Source organism: Aotus nancymaae, unplaced genomic scaffold, assembly GCF_030222135.1.
Source record: "Aotus nancymaae isolate 86718 unplaced genomic scaffold, 86718_ANA_hifiasm-v0.15.2.pri h1tg000059l, whole genome shotgun sequence".
Classification (NCBI taxonomy): Eukaryota; Metazoa; Chordata; class Mammalia; order Primates; family Aotidae; genus Aotus; species Aotus nancymaae.
Genome location: NW_026988473.1, coordinates 28,129,568 through 28,144,515, shown reverse-complemented (window position 1 = coordinate 28,144,515; position 14,948 = coordinate 28,129,568). Strand labels below are relative to the sequence as shown.

General features: G+C 34.6%; 1 protein-coding gene across 1 annotated transcript in view; it reads right to left on the bottom strand.

Moving 5' to 3' along the window:
- Positions 1-14,948, bottom strand: part of CSTF3 (cleavage stimulation factor subunit 3) — a 74,248-nt gene that overhangs the window by 40,485 nt on the left and 18,815 nt on the right. The window lies entirely within an intron of this gene.

Below are 14,948 nucleotides of genomic sequence, written 5' to 3'. Positions count from 1 at the left end.
TTAGGTGATAAAAATTATAGGTAAAAAGAACTCAGTAAAGGATGAGGAGGAGTTCTGTGGGGGATAGGAGTGGCAATTTTAAATAGAGTGGTCACAGTAAATCTCAATGAGAAGTTAACATTTTTGTAGATTTGAAGAAAGCAAGAAATATCTTTAGAACAGATAAAAGAGCTAATGCAGACAAAAGCCCTATGAGGGAAACACGTCTGGAATAAATTTAAGGAACATCAAGGATGCCAATGTGACTAAAGACTTTACTATTAATATGTTGATTATTATACAGATATTATGCATAAAATTTTATACTTGTGGGTAACCTAGCATTCAATAATTTTCTACTAATTATTAAATCAGTCTACCTGAAGGTACTAAAAAAATCTGATTCTTGGCTGGGTATGGTGGCTCACGTCTGTAATCCCAGCACTTTGGGAGGCCTAGGCAGGTAGATCATGAGGTCAGGAGTTCAAAACCAGCCTGGCCAAGATGGTGAAACCCCATCTCTACTAAAAACACAAAAATTAGCTGGGAGTGGTGGTGGGTGCCTGTAATCCCAACTACTCAGGAGGCTGAGGCAGGAGAATTCCTTGAACCCAGGAGGCGGAGGTTGCTGTGAGCAGAGATTATGCCACTGTACTCTAGCCTGGGCGACAGAGCAAGATTTCGTCTCAAAAAAACAAAAAACAAAACAAAACAAAAACCATCACAACAACTGATTCTTAAACATACGAATATGTTTTTCACATAATTCACAAATATGGCTTTTCACATAATTACTAAGAACAGATACAAATTTATTTAAAATTCATCAATTAAAAATATCAGAATTCATTAATAGTGATCAAAGTTCCATTATAATTTTTATTTACTCTTGACAGCTATAAAAACATCTTATTTCATGTAATACCACCATCTTTTAAAAAATGTTATTACTATTACATCAACACATTCTTATTAATATTTCTCTCTTCATATCACCTAGGTAGGCAATTCTCCCTCTCTAATTTTTGGATATTACAAATCAATAAAATTAGAAAAAAAATTTAGAAAATGACATGGTCTGCCAAAGGTTTGTGTTTTGTTTTGTTGTTTTTTTTTGAGACAGTCTTGCTGTGTCACCCAGGTTGTAGTGCAATGGTGTGATGTTTTGGGTTTTGACAGATGTTTGGAAACTACTATTCTTGTGCTTTCACTTTTCTTAATTTTAACCAGTCTTTTGGTATTCCAAAAGTATTCAGAAGACATCAAAACATTTTACAGGGTTCTGTTTAAAACTAAGTTTCAAACTTTAATACTAGAATCAATAAAATAAGTAGTATCTTAATCTTGGTTATTATTTATTTGTCCCTTTGGTAAAATCCCTCTTAGTGAACACATTCAAAGTAACAAATATTTACCCAAAAGGGGGGAAATGTTTCTTATGTTTTTTTCATTTAAAAATTCATACAAAAGAAGCAATCTTCTTTCCATACAAAATAAGTCAATTTAGAAACTGTGTGTCATTGGATAAGCTAGACACTGACAATGTGGTATGTTACGACTCCCATTTAGTAAAAACAAATTTTACTTATGGTAAAAACATTTCAAGGAATCAAACTTAGGCAACTTCTCAGGTTTCACCTACTATGGAAAATAACTAATTTTTTATCTTAGGAAAGGTTTTTTTCCCCCTATCAAAAAGTGAAAACTCTGGCCAATTATTGTCATATTTTCCTCAATCGCTATGAAGATTTACTAAAGGGAAAATTTTATAGCTTCTTAATTGTATTAGTTTCTCAGTGCACAAATAGAAACCAAAAATAAATTTTAAAAACAAGGAAACCAAAAGAGTTTCTAAATCAACATGTAGTTTTTTTTGAGAATTGAACACGCAGCTTCCAGTCATTTAACTTATAAATTTATGTAGGCATTTGAGTAAAATAAGGGCCCAGAATTATAGATGATATCTCAACTTAAGCTCTTCCTAGAGCAAAATAATAGTCAACTTATTAATTTAGCAATTATTTCAGATGTTCATGCTTATTCTCCAATTATTCTCCCTAACTGCTTAGCTGTAATTCTAGATGAGCTAATGACCATTAAGTTCGTGTATTTCTACAATAAAGAAAACATTCACATAAGTCACAAGTCATCTGCTTTAATATACTGGGAATGACTAGAAGCAAAATTCAGCTTAAAAATTTAAAAACAAGCTATTCATCTGTTTCTAAAATGTAAAAAATTAAAAATCATCAAGCTAAAATTTTTTCAACTCCTCAAATAAAGCAGGTTTTCTCTCTTTCCTTTGTTAAGGCCTCTGCACTTGCAGTTCTCTGCCAGGTATTCTCTGCTTAACTCATACACGTACTTCAGGCCTCAGTTCACAAGTCCTGTCCTTCCAGAAGATTTCCTTGACTCACCATCCCCTGTCTTCCCATGCAGTGTCTGGCATGCAGTTACTCATTAGATATTGGAAAAATTAATAAATTTTAGAAACAATTTAGGAAAATAATGCCCCCATCTTCCTGACAAGTAACGTGGAAGAACCTGAGAAAAGACATTTTCATTGCTTATTTTTTTTGAGATGGAGTCTCGCTCTGTCACCCAGGCTGGACTGTAGTGGCGTGATCTCGGCTCACTGCAACCTCTGCCTCCAGGGCTCAAGCGATTCTCCTGCCTCAGCCTCCCAAGTAGCTGGAATTACAGGTGCCTACCACCATGCCGAGCCAATTTTTGTATTTTTAATAGAGACGGGGTTTCACCACGTTGGCCAGGCTGGTCTTGAACTCCTGACCTCAAGTGATCCACCCGCCTCGGCCACCCAAAGTGCTGGGATTACAGGCGTGAGCCACCGTGGCTGGCCTTTTTTTTTTTTTTTTTTTTTTAACTTATAACCCCATAAAAACCTGTAAAAATATACAGATGGTGGGGGGTTTGCAAAAATAGTACCAGATGACTTTTTTGGGAACCTATAAATTCAATGGCCAACTGTACTACTGAAAAAAAGGTGTTAATACTTTGGACAATTTTATGTGAATATAACCCAGGCAAATATGTCAGCAGGCATCAGTAAATTTCATTCTACTAAAAGGCCACAATTTTAGGGAACTTTTAAGCACTAGTCCTCCATATACAAAATTACTTTCCACGAAGGTTTGCTAACACAATTCTGCATTTTTACTTTGTATAGTCTCCTAAAAATGACAAACTACAGCTTGTAAACTCCTTCGTACCCATAAAAGTATCTTATAATAAGCATAATTGAATACACTAAAGTATAATTCCAAAATACTTCAATTGTGGGACACTTAGAATTACAAATTGTTTTATAGGTAAATAATACAAATTCTGTTACAACATCATAGTGGTTTACTTACAATCAACTGAGGAGTATCAGGTAGCTACATGAAGATATTTGAGTTTTCAGTGACACAGACTGGAGATGTGCTCAAAAAGTTTATCGACTCTCTAAGCCTGATGCACCACAAATTACAAACAACTGGAAATGCAGATTTAGTTTCAATAAATCAGATTTTCCCATTAACTAGAAAAGTCAAGTTCCTCTTAATATTTTTAAATAGCTAGATATTGTTTCCCTCTGACTTTAAAGTTTCATAATCTCAATTAATAAAAATCTCTTTTCAGATCAGCCTGGGTGTGGTAGCTTATGCCTGTAATCCCAGCACTTTGGCAGGCCTAGGTGGTAGATGACCTGAGATCAGGAGTTTGAGACCAGCCTGGCCAACATGGTGAAACCACGTCTACTAAAGATACACAAATTAGCCAGGTATAGTGGTTCGCACCTATAATCCCAGCTACTCAGGAGGCTGAGGCAGGATAATCACTTGATTGCGGGAGGTAGAGGCTGTGGTGAGCCGACATCACGCCACTACTACACTCCATCCTGGGCAACAGAGACTCACGGTCTAAATAAATAATAGATCATAGTGAATATAGTTTATCCTATCAGAAAGTCTATTTCACAAGACTTCTTGAAAAGTATGAAAACTGTATAATAAGCATATATTGAAAGGCTAATATACTCTACCTAAATCCTTACTTTTGGCCTTGATTTAAGTAAATGCCATTTTAGTAACACTCCTAATTGCTAACCCAAAAAAAGATGTAAAAGTGATTGCTCTCTCTATAATGTGGAATGTAAAAAAATATTCAAAGCGATAAAGAATGTATGTTCTTTGCTTCAGTCCAGGAGTTCAAGACCAGCCTGGGCAACATGGCAAAACAAAAAAATACAAAATTTTAAACTTTTGTCTCTACAAAATAAATTAAAAAAAAAAACCTACAAAAATTAGCTGGGTGTGGTGGTGTGCACCTGTATTGCCAGCTACTCTGGAGGCTGAGGTGAGAGGATCACCTGAGCCTGTACAGGTCAAGGCTACAGTAGGCCATAATTACACTAATGCACTCCAGCCTGGGCGACAGCGTAAGACCCTTCTCAAAAAGAAGTTTATGCTCTTATAAACTTCTTAAAAGTCTAAAATTACAAAGATTTGCCCCTTTTGTGTACAGGATTCCTTTGTACTATCTGAAATTAAACCCAAGTATCTCCAGCTAAAAATCAAAAAACTACAGAAGTATGGAGAATAGCAACTAGAATTTTAAAGATAAGATTTTATACAAAGGATAATCTGGCTACATAAAAGTTATTGTACCATAAATCTTCTAAAAGGTTTGCTGAAATTCTATTGAAGCAATTTTATGTGGCTGTAAGTAGCTATACATAATACATTTTTTCAAATGCCCACCAAACTATTGATAAACCTAATACTGACACAGCTAATGAAGAATGCAAGAGACTGCGCAAAGAAAAACAAGTCAGTTAAAAATTTACAATATATTAATAGCTATTTCCACAACTATATTTTAGATTTCTTAGGTCAGTTAATATAATGGCTAGTGACTAGAAGTCCATATGGAGGAAAAATGTAAGTATGAACTGAATATTAAACTAGATTACTGTTCCTTTTAAGTGTGATAATGGTATTGCGGTTTTATAGGGTACTATTCTTTACATAAGCAGAGAAATACAAAGCATTCATTGAGCCTATGTAGAGGTGTACAGGTATTGACTATTCTTTCAAATTTGTTTGAAATTTTTTAAAATAAAAAGTTGGAAAAAAAAAGTTTAAATTGCTTGGCTAAAGTCCTAGTAATTCAATAAGGAAGTTGTAAGCAGAATATCCTAGGGTCCTCAGACTTCAAATTCTTTCATTCATATTCCTACATATAGCCTTTACAGAGTAACCTGCAAATTCCTTGCCTTGCATTTCTTTAAATAAATGGAGACATTTTAAAGCATATCTTTCCCACACTATCACGTATGATTAGGCCCTTGTTACAGTAACACAGTAAGAAAAATCTCTGACCCTGCAGTTGACACACAGGGCAGAGTAGTTCCCCTCCCCCATAATAAAAACTTGAACTTAAAAAATATTCCTTTTGGGCCAGGTGCAGTGGCTCATGCCTGTAATCCCAGCACTTTGGAAGGCGGAGGCAGGCGGACTACAAGGTGAGGAAATCGAGACCATCCTGGCTAACATGGTGAAACCCCATCTCTTGCTGGTGCATGCCTGTAGTCCCAGCTACTTGAGGCTGAGGCAGGAGAATCACTTGAACCCAGGAGGCGGAGGCTGCAGTGAGCCGAGATTGTGCCACTGCCCTCCACCCTGGGCAACAGAGTGAGACTCTGTCTCAAAAAAAAAAAATTTGTTTTTGAAGTACAAAAAAAAAAAAGGTATTTTAGAGATGGCACGTTACTATGTTGCTCAGGCTGGTCTCAAACTCCTCGGGGGGTCAAAGAATCTGCCCACCTAGACCTCCCAAATGCTAGGACTACAGGCCTGCGCCCAGCCAGAGTAAACATTTTTTTAAAAGTCATTTTGACTTGGAATGCCTGTTATTTAAATGCTAATCTCCTAACTATTCTGTGAACTCAGGAAATTCAAATTTACAATGGAACAGTTAACATTTTGGCAAATATCCCATGGATAAGCAATCTGACATCTTTAATTGCTAATAGAAACTATTTTCTTTAAAGTGCTAACAATTTCATCATTTGTGCCTCACGCAAGTGAAAAATTTTAAGTTAAAAAACATACCATTTGCAAACATAATTATTTGTCTAGATGATCTTTTTCACTCATTAACTTGTTTATAAAGTGAAAGATGTCCTTATTATTTTTAAAGTTCCTAAATTCTTATTTGAAATAACCTGCCATTTGGTCAAATTAATATAGATATCCATTTCCTATATCATAGTTTTAATTTCTATATAACCTAATGCTTGAGGTAGCAATTTTAAAGTTTTCTTCCCCATATGATTTATGACAGAATTGACAGGCATTATTTATGGTAAATGATTTTATATTTGACAAAATTCTATAAATAATCTTTTCTAACTATACTCACTAGTAAGCTTCTGAAATGAAAAAAATCATGATGGGGAGGGGAAAGCTAGGACTTTCCAACAGTTTTCAAACACAATAAAGTTTGAGTCATGAATAGAATACCTATTTCCACTCAATAAATGTATTGAAAAACACCAGATAATTCCATGGAAAAATATCACTGCTTCAACCAGCAATCAATAGGGTCTAAATAGAGTGGACAGTTGTTAGATGAGAATATGTATTTAGTCTCAAAATTATCTCCCCATTATTTTTTCTATTAATTACCAAAGGAATACTATTAACTACACAGTGGACAAGCTGGTCAACACCTGAACCACATCATCAAAACTGACATCACCAATATGGGACAAATGAACATTACTATGCCTTTGGATGAGCTCTCTGAAAACACATGACCATTTTGGTGGCTTTTCAGCTAAAACCTATAACCTAAATCTAATGATGCAGCATCAAACAAATTTAAATTAAGGATGAGGGCTGGATCCAGTAGTTTATGCCTATAATCCAGAACTTTGGGAGGCTTGAGGTCAGGAGTTTGAGTCCAGTCTGGCCAACAATGGTGAAACTCCATCTCTACTAAAAATACAAATATTAGTTGGGTATGGTGGTAACACTTGTCCCAGCTACTTGGGAGGCTGAGGTTACAGGGAGCCGAGATCACGCCACTACACTCCAGCCTGGGCAACAGAGCAAGACTCCAGTCTCAAAAACAAAACAAAACAAAAACCCAAAACAAATTAAGGTTGAGGGACTGTTCTACATTGAAGGAGACTAAGGGGACTGATAATTATATAACGGCCTTGGATTAGATAATGAATCAGAAGAAATTTGTTAAAGAGTATTACCATAACAAAAGTAGAACATAGACTACAGATGATTCTACTAATGTTAAATTTCCTGAATTTCATCGCTCAACTGTGTGTATGCATAAGAATCTTTGTTATTAGGAAACACATCAAAGTATTAAAGTCTTAATATATGCAGTACAATCTCCTATAGTTTAAAAAAATATTCAATAAGCACATGTCAAGATGTTAAAAAGCAGTGTAAAATACATATAGGAGTTCTCTGCATTGTTCTTGCAACTTCTAAGTTTAAAATAATTTCAAAATAAAGTTACAAATGCATTACAAAAATTGCTTAAATGACTAAAATGTCAGTTTGTAACCCCTAAAAGCAATGCTCTTGTTATTCAACCCATACAAAGCAGATTAAATCATGTGATCTCCCATGATTGAATCTTGGACTCTGATAACCTAAATAATGAATGTTTTAAGCGTTTTCTCATCTAATATCCAATACCATACCCTGAATGAAGCACAAAACCTTCAAAAATTCTCCTCATACATGACAGCCAAAACCAAAGGAAATGGAGGGTAAGGGAACTAAAAGAAATGTACAAACACAGGAGTTATTTTGCTGACAATCTTCCCTCCAATGACACTGTCTGTATGTCTATAATACTGGGTAGTGTTGTCATTTTTTTTTTAAGTTTTATAAAATTTAATCTAATTTAATCTAATGTACTTCTAAATATTATTAGTACTTAGATTATTATAGTTGACAAGACCATTCTAAAATTAGCACTAGTTTTTTAGTCATCAAATTTGATTTTAAAACTGTCAAAAGCCATTAAGGAAGCATCTGAGTTTTCATTTTTTAATAAGGATATGAGTTTAAAATGGTTGACAAACACTACAGATATTTCTAGTTTTAAAAATCAGAAATGGACTGAAACCTGACTTTAGTATTAGAAATAACTGGTTATTTGTAAGAAAATATCTCATTACCCACCCCCCAGAAGAATTAGAAGTACCAGTACAACACTCAAGTTGCACTGAAGGAAAAGGATGTTAGCGACCAGACGCGGTGGCTCACGCCTGTAATCCCAGCACTCTGGGAGGCTGAGGTGGGCGGATCACGAGGTCAAGAGATTGAGACCATCCTGGCCAACGTGGTGAAACCCTGTCTCTACTAAAAATACAAAAAAAAATTAGCCAGGCGTGGTAGCACACACCTGTGGTCCCAGCTACTCCGGAGCCTGAGGCAGGAGAATCGCTTGAACCCAGGAGGCGGAGGTTGCAGTGAGCAAAGATTGAGCCACTGCACTCCAACCTGGTGACAGAGCAAGACTCCGTCTAAAAAAAAAAAAAAAAAAAAGGAATAGGATGTTAGCTAATGAACCAAACATAAATACCAAGATGTGGCATTCTTGTTTAAACTCTACAGAGGGTACAAGTTAGCTGCAGTTAATTATTTTAAGCCACATTCTCCAGCATAGGTGATTCTCCCATAACATTTGAAATGTCCTTAAAGGTTATCTGATTCTTAGTTTGGCACTCATGTGACTTTTTTAAAAAAGTTTATGCAACCAGAAAATCGGGTTTCAAACCCAGGAATAAATTCAGTTAGTAAAAAAACTGTCAGTTAAAATGGCATAACCCTAACCTGATTGTGAATCTAACAGTCACAATATACTAAGCACATAGTAGATGCCTCAAAGATTACTTCTTGATTCATTATATACAAAAAGCAAACCAGGAGACTAATCACTTTATTGTTCAGGCAAGTATAGGAAATATTCTGCAAAGTATGAAATTTACTGACAGCAATAATATTCAATTACTGCCCTGCAAAGCCTGAATTCCCAAAACTAGCTGCCAGAAACACTTAAGAAACAAAAACAGATACCGTATGTTCATCCTCTAGTCAGCAGTCCTGGTATGCTAACTGGGAAGCTTCTATCTTTAAAAGCTTCCCAAGTGATTCTAAAGCAGTGAAGTTTGCAAACTTTCGCTCCAGGGATAACAATGTCTTGATTTATTTTACCCACATACAAAATGAGGGGGCTAAACTATCTTCCAGCTCTAAAAATTTGACTTAAAACAGTATGTCCACTTCAAGTATTTAATATGTGCAGCAGTCACAGTCTGGTGAGTGAAAAAATTCCCAAGAAAACCATCATCACAAAACAGCCAACCTTCTTTTTTCTTCAAATCCAGTATAAAAGTGGCAGAAATTGTCACCCTAAAAGACTATTTTCCATATAGGAATCTTGGGACAAAGTCAACAGTACATGCTAGAGCTGACATTTTGCATTTAAATAAAAGGTTGTAATTGAACATGCGCTGTCACATGAATAGACGTATTTACATTTGTTTTCAGAAAGATTAAAAACGGCTTTGGGATCTTCTTATCTTTGACCCTTACTACAGTTCAATGTACTATTTCAAAACTGCATTTGAATCCTATCACTGATCTCAACTTGTCTTTAGAACTATTGCTTAATTATCACCTGCAAATAGAAAATTTTTCTTTGGAGGTCTAGTATACAAAATGGCAAAACTTACCCACTTATGCTTTCCTGAGTCTTAGAAAAGCAGCTGAGTTTCTCAAGTTGTATTCAAAGAAAATATTCGTAATTTTTGTTCAGACTGCTGTGGATTCTGGTATGTTGGGGAAAAAAAATCTATATACAGACTTTAAACTATTATGGCATTATACGAACCAACTATTTGTTTTCTGCTACCAAGTTGCTAGGAGCAAACCAGTTTAGTAATAAAATTTAAAGTTTAATAAATTAGTTACAACTAATAAATGCATTGTCCACATTTATTTAGAGGTGCAGCTTTTTACAAATGTCACTGGTAACATTTTAGACATTTTCATTTCCTAGAAGTGCCTTGAACCAGACTTATTCCAAAGGAATAGCTGTTTCAAAGCTGATGCATTAAAGAAAATACAAACAATAAATCCATTATAAAATTTGAGCTTTTGACCAGGCATGGTGGCTCACGAGCTCAGGAGTTCAAGACCAGCCTGGTCAAGATGGTGAAACCCTGTCTCTACTAAAACTACAAAAAATTAGCCAGGCGTGGTGGCACATGCCAGTAATCCCAGTTACTTGGGAGACTAAGGCGGAGAATTGCTTAAACCCAGGAGGCGCAGGTTGCAGTGAGCCAAGATCATGCCACTGCACACCAGCCTGGGCAAAAGAATGAGACTCAGTCTCAAAAAAAAAAAAAAAAAAAAAAGATTTGAGCTTTTGACTTAAATTGGTCCTTTGTTTTATAAAGGAAAGTCAACTGCCACCTGGTTCCCCTGAGCTCAAGTTACAACCAAAAATGCTCAGCACTGTAAAAAGTCTTGTGTTAGAATTAGTTTCATTGCCAAATATGTAGTTTTCTAGCTCTGTGATATTATGAAGGGCTTACATGTTTGTGTTGATTCAGGGATGCTATGTTGCAGCATATCTTTAATATCTTTTGGGAAAGGGACAGAGTTTTGAACCAAAGTTATCCCCTATGATCCTAATGACCATAATACCCAATAATTTTAACTAGGTATCAGGTATTAGAAATGTTATTCCATGAATGTCCAGGAAATTTAGGTAAAATATTACTACCATATGGAAAACTTCAAATTGTATGATCCAATAGTCCTTTTGTCTCACCACTAATTTTAGAATGTATATGTAACTTTTTATCATAAACCCTTTTCTACAATTTCAGAATCTATCATGACTCTTACTATACCAAAGAATGGACTATAAAGAAGCTGGGTTTAAAACATAAGAGTCTTTGCAGGGTAAAGAAAATGACCATATATTTTCAATATGTTTACCAACGACTGCAGAGATTATAGTTTTGCTTTATAAAGCTGACAAACATATAGGCAACCAGGTTGATTAGCACAAGAGTTTGCTTGAAAATAAATGGCTACATTTCACATAAAAGAATAAATTATCTAGAAATTATAAAGATTAGAAAACATAAGGTTTTATTTAAAGAAATGTTGTCATCTAAGTGACTACATCCTTTTGCAAATAGTTGCTTTGGCAGAGAAAAAAGTCCCAAGGGAAAAAATGTATAGACCATGTTAGTAGAAGTGACAGCACCTAAACATGTTATAATAATGGATAGGGAAAGGGATGGAATCAGATAATTCAATAAAACCTACAATAGTTTACTACTTATAGTCAACATGCAAATATTTCCTTTGCTTATCAAATAGTACTTTATTCAAAGCACTTTCAGATATTGTCATTCAGTTCTGTGTTTACAAGTACTTTTTTCTTTTACATCTCTACTCTACATTTATATATGCATCTAAGGAACTAGATAAAAAAGCATATTGAGTTTTAAAGTAGAATCTGAATAATCACACAGACATGGACCAACATTTATTACAAACAGGAAAAGTGCAGATCTATAAGAAAAGAGTACAGATTTTTTTGGTAAAAAGGCTGCAAGCTGAAGTATAGAAATCACCATAATCTATATAATGCAGTAATTGTATCTGCATTTTAAAATCACATTGCTTAACAGAAACAATACATTATAATACAGTAATTTAAGCTGCTACGTAAAGGTATTAAAACAGTATCAACAGTGGAAAAGTTTATTTCAATTTAAGTCACTCATGTTGCATCCTGAGTTCACTTCCATTTTCCAAGAAGAAAGGTCATTTTGAAAAATTGAAATGTATGCCACACAACCCATTATTTATAAGGAAGAAAAAACCAAGTATAGAGAAAATAATTCATCTTTTGTAAAAATTTTAAATAAAAAACAATCAATTATCTATATGCTTTTATTACAGAAATACAGCTTTCACAGACCGCAAGATACATTGTTGCTATTACCAGCAGCATTACCTTCTTCATTTCTCCTTCAGTCACCAATAAAAAACATCCTTCAGTAAAAAAAATTCCTTATGAATGTGGCCTGAATCAAAACAAATTACCTCTCTAATAAGATATTGTAGCTTACATGTTGTCACTCATCACCTAATTACATGAAAAGCTACAGAAACCACAGGCTGGGTGGGGAAGAACAATTTAAAAGAATATGGCAAAATTCTATAGGTTTTCTAAATTGTGTGATTATTTAGTGACCTTTTTGGTCATTATAAAAAGTAGGTTTTTTTTTTTTTGAGATGGAGTCTCGCTCTGTCATCAGGCTAGAGTGCAGTGGCAGGATCTCGGCTCACTGCAACCTCCACCTCTCAGGTTCAAGTGATTCTCCTGCCTTAGCCTCCCAAGTAGCTGCGACTACAGGCATGCGCCACCACACCCAGCAAATTTTTGTATTTTTAGTAGGGTTTCACCATGTTGGCCAGGATGGTCTTGATCTCTTGACTTTGTGGTCCACCCACCTCAGCCTCCCAAAGTGCTGGGATTACAGGCGTGAGCCACTGTGCCAAGAGCACTGAGGCTCTGACTGGGGCATTCTACTTAACTCAAGTGTTTAAAACCTCTCATTTCTTAAACCCAAAAATACACTAAACTACATTTAAGATATCCTTATTCGATCAAATAGCTGCAGACATATTTAAATCTTCCTTTATTTAAAACTAAGAAGTAGCAAAAGTAGTTTCACATAGTGATAGATTTTATACTTGATAACTATAACTTTAAGAACAGTCATACTTAATGACTTGCTCATCTTATAATAATATTGTTAAATCATGTGTGACGTAGCAGTTTTAAAATAAAGAGTAGAACAATGTATTTCAGGGAGTGAAGGCAAAATGTTATCTCCAATATATTGCTCTAACACTGAAGTAATTTGGTCTAGTTTTTGAAATTATATATTAAGAATACATAGACATTTGTCCTAAATGCCATTCACTAGAGCAAGAGAATTTTACCTCCAACAATTTCCACACTACAGCAGAAAAATAAACGCATGTGACAAATTAAGGATGACATTTTAACATCCAAATTTTACACAGCCAAATAGATACTGCTCAACTCTCAGTTATGAGCAATCTGATATACTGGCTCATATAGTAGCATCATTAACTTTTTTTCTAAGTGATTATTTAATATGCTCTCATTTCTAACTGATGTTTCAAATTTTTAAAAAAATACTTTTTTCCTTTGACATTTTGCACTTTAATAGGATTTGCAAGTAATTTCTCTGGGGAAGCAAATTATCTTCTGTTACTAAAGATGTATTTTCTATTAAAAAATGTATTTGGAGTCACACAAGTTGGGTTAGCTGAATATAAAGAAATGAACATTACAATTTTCCCACCATGAAGTACTGAGTTACAACAAATGTATTAACAAAACTTTATTTTGAGTGCATACAGAATGTTATGTAAACACTGAATTATTACTTTCAACGTAAAGACATTCTTATTCTCACTTCGAATTTTTAAAAAGTATTATAAATAGGTTATGTGTCTTCTCCAGAAATATTAACGGCCACATTGAGTGATATGATCAAAGAAAACTTTAGCCTCTCACAGGCTAAACAAAAAAATGTGAAAATAAAAAATAAAAATAATGAGCAAATCAGGAAAGAGAAAAACACAGCTCAGGATATACATTTTTAAAACCAGTATTCAATTTAAACCCTTAATTCCTAAACCAAAAATATAAATTTAAAAAAACATACATATATATTTACCATTTGTTCTCAATACATGTTAAATATACCTACTTGCGTGTGTGTGTGTATGTATATGTTTCTGTGTATATAAAATAACTGCAAATATTACCAACTAAATAAATCAACTGCTATCAGCTCATTTCATTTCATTATATGAATTGAGTCTGTTATGTAGACAACTTTCAGCCCCTTGGAATAAAACATCTGGTCTTCCTGAAACTCTTTTTTTTAGGATGCAGTTTGTAACTTACAACTAGTAAATTGGAGAAACAAACCCATTGTGTTCAGAGTTACAGAATGGAGTATCTGCCTATTTTAGTTTAACTTATGCTATAATAAAATGCATGAATAATGCCTGAATATTTGAGAAATAAGGAAATTTAAAAACTCAGAAAGTTTTACTTCACTATACAAAAACAATTATATATCAATTATGTTAATTTCTGGTGCATTTGATTATAAGTCTAATGTGTTTGTAAAGCCACACTAGAATGCAGACCATGTGCAGGTGATCCAGGTTCCTTATTTTAATGAGTTAATACAAAGCAGCACTGGCTTCAGCATATTTCAGACAGGCCTCACCTGTTTTGTGCCAAGCTACTTTGGTAATTAAATATTAAGGAAAGAAATGGTCCCAGAGGACAGGTGATGAAACTTTAAGGATATGGTCATAGGCCAAAACTACCAGACTCCACATAAGGCACAATCTCTCTCATACATACAAACACACAAACATACATACCACATACACAACCACACACACAAAAATAAAACACACACAATGTTCCTGGTATTATCCAGTAATTTCCCTCCCCACCAAGTAATACAATCTAAACTATAGCACCAATACAATGAGTACACTGTAGCCTCTATTTGAATCTCCTATTGGTTGGGTCCATTCTGAGGACACATCCACAGGTGACACTGTGTTATGCTGAAATCTATTCAGTACTGCTGATGACCAAAGCCCTTTGAATAGGTCCAAAACAGACCTGTATGTTATCAAATTTCAGGTACAGCAGAAAATGTTATGTTGAGGCTGCAGTGTACTTGATTATGCTGAGAATCTATATCACAAAATAGTAAAAATAAGAGTACTGCGTACGTATTATAAGTTACAAAAAGAACTGCATATAACTGT